This window comes from Arvicanthis niloticus, chromosome 12 (assembly GCF_011762505.2).
Source record: "Arvicanthis niloticus isolate mArvNil1 chromosome 12, mArvNil1.pat.X, whole genome shotgun sequence".
Taxonomy (NCBI): domain Eukaryota; kingdom Metazoa; phylum Chordata; class Mammalia; order Rodentia; family Muridae; genus Arvicanthis; species Arvicanthis niloticus.
Window position 1 is genome coordinate 39,100,281 of NC_047669.1, and position 7,297 is coordinate 39,107,577.

At 38.5% G+C, this 7,297-nt stretch overlaps 1 long non-coding RNA gene across 2 annotated transcripts in view; it reads right to left on the minus strand.

Moving 5' to 3' along the window:
- Positions 1-6,344, minus strand: part of LOC143444064 (uncharacterized) — a 55,531-nt gene extending 49,187 nt beyond the window's left edge. For both annotated transcript variants that reach the window (XR_013113599.1, XR_013113598.1), the window contains exon 1: positions 2,727-6,344. This is a non-coding gene — a long non-coding RNA (uncharacterized LOC143444064). The remainder of the gene's footprint in view (positions 1-2,726) is intronic.
- Positions 6,345-7,297: the final 953 nt, after the last annotated feature.

Below are 7,297 nucleotides of genomic sequence, written 5' to 3' on the forward strand. Positions count from 1 at the left end.
GGCTCTGTGCCTGTATGACATGACTTTTCTTGAACCACAGCAAATAGCTTGATAGATTAACATGAAATTAATTTACTAGTCATGTAAGTAAGTTACGGAGGGAGCAAATAGAAGTCTCTATAATAATAATAGGCCCTATTACAATATATGAGGGTTTCTATGTATAGTATTTTGGAGTTTTGATATTCTTACTACTAACCTTTAAGTTAATGTGTGGCCCTAGTTAGATTAATATATTTTAAAACAAGCTAAATTCACTGTTTCCAGGAAGGTTTTATGAGCTAATACAAAACAATGTGATAATCAGCACTGTGCTTTCAGTAATATTAATGTGAACTGAGATTAGAACCACAATTAATATTCATGAAATATACAAGCTGTCATAAAATTGCAATTTATAGGCATTGGTAGTTTGCTGTAGAATATATCTACTTTCATTTAAAGTTCATGGTCATAAATGCTAATAATATTTTTAAAAACATGTGCATATATGAAGATATATATTTCATTAAAATAATATATCATTTCCTGTACATTTACAATATATTGCTCTATGTTCATCTTTTCCTATAAAACAAGGAATTGTTTATTAAATAGTTTCAGTGCATTTTCTGTTTTGAATGTTTTATATTTTAACAAAAATATAACATCAACCTTTCAGGGTGCAGAACAATGAGCACAGCTGCAAACAAGAGCAATGTACTTATTCCCCCAACTTACGGAACAGAATGCTTAGAATCCTAGCATTACACTTGAGAAAAACCAACTCACCAAAGCTTATTTTATAATAGAGTGACAAATATCTAAAGGATTTCATGATGATTTTATCGAATTTGAAATGCAAAATGATTATACACCCATGCTATCCCATTATTGGAATACTGAAACATCATCATTATTGTAAATCAAAGTTTGGAACCATTTCTAGAAGAAATGATACATGTAAATTGTCAACCTTACATCTATGGTGAGAGAAAAATGCATATATTTATTTTCCTAAATTGGATAGCAATCAACATTAAATAAGAAGAAATGGAAGTTAGTGTATCTTCTGAATATTTTCCTACACTACAAGAAATACAAGCCTAGTGGCATGAGCCATAAAATTTTATTCTTTCAACAGTTTGGAGACTAGTTTAAGTTAAAGTGTTTTAGAGCCAGGATTTTACTAACTATATTGGAGAAGAATTTGTTCTGTACTTTCATCTTGGCTTTGAATGATTTACTGAAAATTTTTGGTGTAAATTTCCTTCATTTCAATCTCTTCCTTTATTTTCATATACTGTTCTTACCCCATCTCTTATTACAGTCCCTCTGTGCATGTCTGTCTGGAGGTTCAGATTTGTCATTTCTGCATTTTCTCTAAGGACCTCATTTCAACTTAATCACTTCTCAGAATATTCTGCTTCTAAGAAAAGTCATATTATGAAGTACTGCAGGTCAACATTTCAGCATATGTTATAAAGAACATTACAGGTCAGCTCATAATACCTGCCTATGTTTTATTTCTATTTATTTTGGGATTCTACTCCTCCCTGGAAAAGCTTGGTTGGTTTGTGGTCTGAAAATAATATGCTCACATAGGGAATTTCTTAGAGCAAAATAAACAAAGATAATAAAGCAGGCATAAAGAGAAGAGCTTAGCTTCTTACCACAAAACAAACTAAAGCAGATTAGAACAGAAAGCTTTCTTAGGTTTCAAGAACAGCATATGATAAAAAAAAAATAGTGATTACTGATTTCATCCAAAGTAGAGAATTATAAGTTCTAGTGAAACTTTCCTTTTGGCTAGTGGAAACTGTGAAGAAAACTAAGACTACAAGCATCCACATCTTTATTGATGAGGCTCGGGCAGAGAGAGAAGGCCCTTGGCTTAATGCCCCAGCATAGGGTAATGCTAGGTCAGTGAAGCAGAAGTGGGTTGGTGGCGGGGAGCCCCTCATAGAATTGGGTGAGTGAGTCCCCTCATAGAAGTAGGGAAAGGCATGGGTTAGGGAGTTTGCAGAGGGGAAACTGGGTAGGGAGACAACATTTGAAATGTAAACAAATAAAATATCCAATAAAAAAAGAAAATTAAGACTATGAAAGTGCCAGAAATACTGAAAAAATAAGAATACTAGGAAAGAATAAGGAAATATGGTAGTTCAAGGGACTTTACATCACAAGGTTAGGGCAAGGGCCAAAGATAAAGAAAGTCATCCTAAAGTAAAATGGATCATAGAAGTCTTATTATGAGGTAGCTAAAAGTCAATGAGTTTGTGATTGGAAAATGCTATTACTCTGAAAGCAGAGGTCCCTGTCCTGAAAAACCAATTTGTAGCCAAATGCTAGCTACATCTGAATGGGGAATGGTACATATTAGAAAATTACTTTACTGTCATTTCATTGAAACTCACACTGTAATTTATACTTTGAATTTGTTATTTCTGTATGTCAGTCCTGGAAATAGATATTAAGTCAGATATAAGCTATATATATATGCACCTGGCTTTGTTTCTCATACTCAGATTTTCAGGTTCAACTTAGTTGTTGTCTTTTCATTTTAATTGCTCCAACCTTATCTTCTAGGGTTATGAACTGCCTGTTTGATATCCATGTAAACCTCTATAACTAAAATCCACAACTTTCATATTTAAAACTAACCCAGAAGTCTGACCTCCATAACTATATGGAACACACTGCCTTTAAAATGTCTAGTAAGAGGAGTGGTAATATGTTCCACGCACCTCCTGTGTCCCCTCCGCCCGTGGAAGAGAAACACGAGAGGCAGAATTCGGGTATCACCACAGCGAGGCTTTACTTGTATCAGCAAACGTGAAAGACCGCGGAAGGGCCAAAGACAGGAAGAGGCACAGCTTAAATACACCCTAGAGTGACGTGTTCACTTCTGATTGGCTGTTCACTCATCACCCAATATTACGCCTCGGGATTGGCCAGTGACTTTGGTGCACTTTCTGCCTTTGCAGCTGAGCAGTTAATTGTTTACTAGTGGAGAGGACACGATGTCCAAGCCATCTTGGAATGGCGAATATATCACCGCTGACCACGGCTTCCTACATCTCTCCCTGTTTAAATTATTAAATGAAACAGCCTTTTGCCTATTAAGTGCAGCACCAATCAAGATTCGAACTCAAGCCCGATCAAGCAAACTCCATCTTGGGGGAATAAGCGATCAAGAGCTTACAGCCCAAAGACTCTCCCTTACCCTACCAGGTGCAATGGAAACAAGTCCTCTGGGTGCAAGGGCTAAGGGGATGTAAAGAGGAATTGACACCCGTCCCTGTGCAATGGAGTATAGCTCCCAGGAGTGCAAGGGCTGTCAACCTACTATTCAGGTACCACAGCTATTTAGGCAAGGGCTGGTTGGACTTAGACCTCTCATCGACCAAGTGCAATGGGTTGAACCCTTGGGGTGCATCGACTGAGGGTCTCAGTCATCGGCTACTTTCTTAGCCTAGATAGTCAAATTTCAGGGGGAGATCCTTGCTCCAAGGCTGCGATTGCTTGGGCGATAGTGGCCTTGTCACGTTTTTGTTGGGCTCTGAGCTTACAGACCAACCATACATGAACACCAATCCACAACATAGGGCTGTACCAAACAGGCCTATCCCCACCATTTAAGAAAGAAGGAAAAGACAGAAGAAATTCAAGAAGTAAAATCGCCAAGGGAAACAGGGTCCATCCATGCTCCATCAAGGCTTGAAATCCGGATTTGCAATTGCTGCTGCACCAGGTCCAGCTCCCCAGTCCAATTCTCTTTTAAATAAGCAGAAAGATTATGGCTTTGAATAAATGTATCATTCACAAATCTCAGAGGTGTAATACCTGGATATGGGGTTGCTGACACGCAGCTCATTTGAACCACATCCGTGAGCTGCTCCGCATGGGCTTGGAGCAAATCAACTCTCTGATTGACCAACAGGATGCCTGATATGCATCCACTTTCTATAAAATGGTCAAAGCCTCAGAAGTCTTTTCTGAGTTTTGATTAACAACAGTAGCTGCTGTACTTGATTAACCATGGCTAGGTCTAGTGATCCATTCCAGCATTGAGCCAAAAGGCATGTAACATTCTTATAATCCAAGATATCAGAATTATTCTGAAAGTTGGATAACATAAAGAAAAATGGGGGGTCCACACACACCGACACCGGTTGTGCAGATGCATTCCTAAATACCTTATCAATTTTAATGTTATTCAAATGGCTAGAGACATTAGATCATGTAGCCGAAACATTCTGCACTTCATGAAGCACACCATTCAACAAGACAAAGGCAGATACACTCTTTTTTAACATTCTAAACAGTGGCTACAACACATAATTTAATTGTGTTGAAGCAGGGTAAACTCAAGAAAATACACATATGATTTAATTTAGGACTTGCACCCCTTTGAAAATATCAAACAGAGGTTTAAATCCTCCTATGGTAAGCTTAAGATGAGGTTTTAGCCAAATAATATCTCTTAACAACTTTTTAAAATCACTAAGAGGAAATCAAGATTAAAAATAAACCATTTTCTTTTTGTATGTACACTCACAAGCCAGAAGATGGCATTAGATCCCCACCACAAATGGTTGTAAGCCACCATGTGGTTGCTGGGAGTTCAGCCTTTATATTTTAAAAGTCTAGCCTTTAATGGCTGAGCCATCTCTCTAGCCCCATCTGATTAGGATATAACTGAGGTCTCAAATATTGAAAGACACTGTCTTTGAATCCTTTTTTGGAGTAACAAGTACTCTAAAAATTTTTAAAGCTCGTTATATTGGAGCAATGGCTTGCAGAAAAAACTTCTTTAGAGAAATTCACTAATAAAGTATCACACAATGAATAATACACACCAAAAGATTTAACCTCTTAATTTTTTGTATTAAAGCAGCAACAATATTTGTATATATAAAATGTAAAACAATTAACCATTTTCTGAAGCAATTATTTTTAACAAATATCGCTTCATGGGCTCTTAAAAATTATGAATAAATTTACAAACTGCAAATCTCTCACCTGTACCAGAAACGTAAAGGGATGGTATAAAACATCTTTTATATCTATAAAATTCTATAAGCATTTACTGAAATGGCAGCTGGAGTAGGCAAGTTAGGCTGTATAAATCTTAAATTTGAACTTTATTTTGGATTAATTTAATAACCAATCTTTTTTGTCCAATGAGAATATCGGATAAAAGCCAACGTTATTCTCTAATAATTGTTACATACATTAGAGGAACTAAAGCATCTCATTTTTACAACTTTTAAATATAAAGGAATTAAAACAATTTGAACCATATTTTATCAGCAGGTACAGCTATACTCATGGAGAGAAGTAGACATAATTCTAATTTCTCCAGCATAATCATAACTTTTAGCCCACAGACTGTTGTAAAGTCTTTGGTTTTTAGATTTATCCCTCTTCTCACTAAAACAATGAAGACAAGAGACAAATTCCAGTAAGCACATTTCTAGGACCTGGTTGTAAAGACCTAGGACAAAAGGGAATGCTTAGCACCTGGGCTTCTGTAGCTCAGTCTGCATTGACTTAATTCAAATGTAAATGTGCTTAACCTCCCTCAGGCCTGTTCTCTGAGGCTTGGCTAGGCTGAATTGTGCATTTTGGCTTTAGCTTTGAACCTTAAATTTAAACTGTAAACCTTAAAAGACACGTGTTGTATCTTTTCTCTATAAACATAGGCAAATCAAAAAAACAATCTTTAACGATGTAAGCAATCTATTTTTTCTCAAATCAACACCAAGTAGATTACCTTTATGCTATAAAGTTTTGCTGCCACGAAACAAAGTGTAAAATTTAATGGGAAACTTGTAGCATTGTATAACTCAGGCTGTTGGAGGGTGTGCCTGAGGCTGGGGCAACCAAGTAACACTCAATAGCTGTAAACAATTGAGGTGCTTCAGCATTTGAATGTACTGGCAAGGGAACAGGCCAAGATCTTACTATGTCCCATAGTGGTATACTTATCCCCAAATCGAACATCAGTATCAGGAGAATCAGGGCCATAATCTTGCAACCTAGCTTCATTCTTCACAATCTGCACCAGACACGTAGGGACCCAAATTGAATTGTTTTCACCTGTGGAATAAGCACAAACAGCTTCCCACCCCGGGCCACAGCAGGCCCTCAGCCAATCTTGTAGCCTCTTGTTCTTACAAGGGACAATGGCTGTACGGCATTCAGCTGTGGCATTTTCAAAGATCATCTGTTCTATCACTGGCATTGTTTGCTCTAAGCTTGCGGGGCACTCCCCGTGTGTCTGCTGGTGGTATGCTGTTTCCCAGAGAGGACTGTCTCCCTCCTCTACCTGTCTTTTGTGCCACGCTCTCTTGCTCTCGCTCTGCTGCAAGCCGCTGTCATAAAGGAGGATCCTTTTGTCCTCCACTCTCTCTCCACCCACCAGTGAAGGTTCCATAAGCTTAATGAGCTCTGCAGTAGCCCTTGTTCCTTTTGAGTACTCTTTCTCCCCAGGCACTTTGGCCTGACCCCCAGGCTCTTTGGCCTGATGCCAGCTAATACACCCTGGTTCTGGTACGCTAGAGTGGCCCTCTTTCTCACAACACAAATAAGTTAAAAACAAATGCAATGCAAGCAAGAGGCTAGCTAGTGGAGCGGCAGCGGTGAGTTTACATCCGCTTGCCACAAACGCTTCCACCCCAGGCATATCTTCCAGAGGTGTACCTCGATCCTGTAATCTTTTAACCCACCCCAAAACTTGGGGGCCTCCGCTTCACCTTGAAACTCTCGGGTTTCGGCTCCAGTTGTTGCGCTTGCCTCCCGTGTCCCCTCCGCCTGTGGAAGAGAAACAAGAGAGGCAGAATTCGGGTATCACCACAGCGAGGCTTTACTTGTATCAGCAAATGTGAAAGACTGCAGAAGGGCCAAAGACAGGAAGAGGCACAGCTTAAATACACCCTAGAGTGATGTGTTCACTTCTGATTGGCTGTTCACTCATCACCCAATATTACGCCTCAGGACTGGCCAGTGACTTTGGTGCACTTTCTGCCTTTGCATCTGAGCAGTTAATTGTTTACTAGTGGAGAGGACACGATGTCCGAGCCATCTTGGAATGGCGAATATATCACCGCTGACCACGGCTTCCTACAGTAACGTATGAATACATGATAAATGTTTCATTAAAAGAAATGAATGAATTAAACTTGGTTATGAAATCAGTTATAAAATTAGGAAAATTATTTTATTGGGTTCTTGTGTGGTTTCAGTATCAGAGTAATTGTGGATTTGTAGAATGAATTAGGTAGTATTCCTTCTGTTTCAATTTTTTTGAATA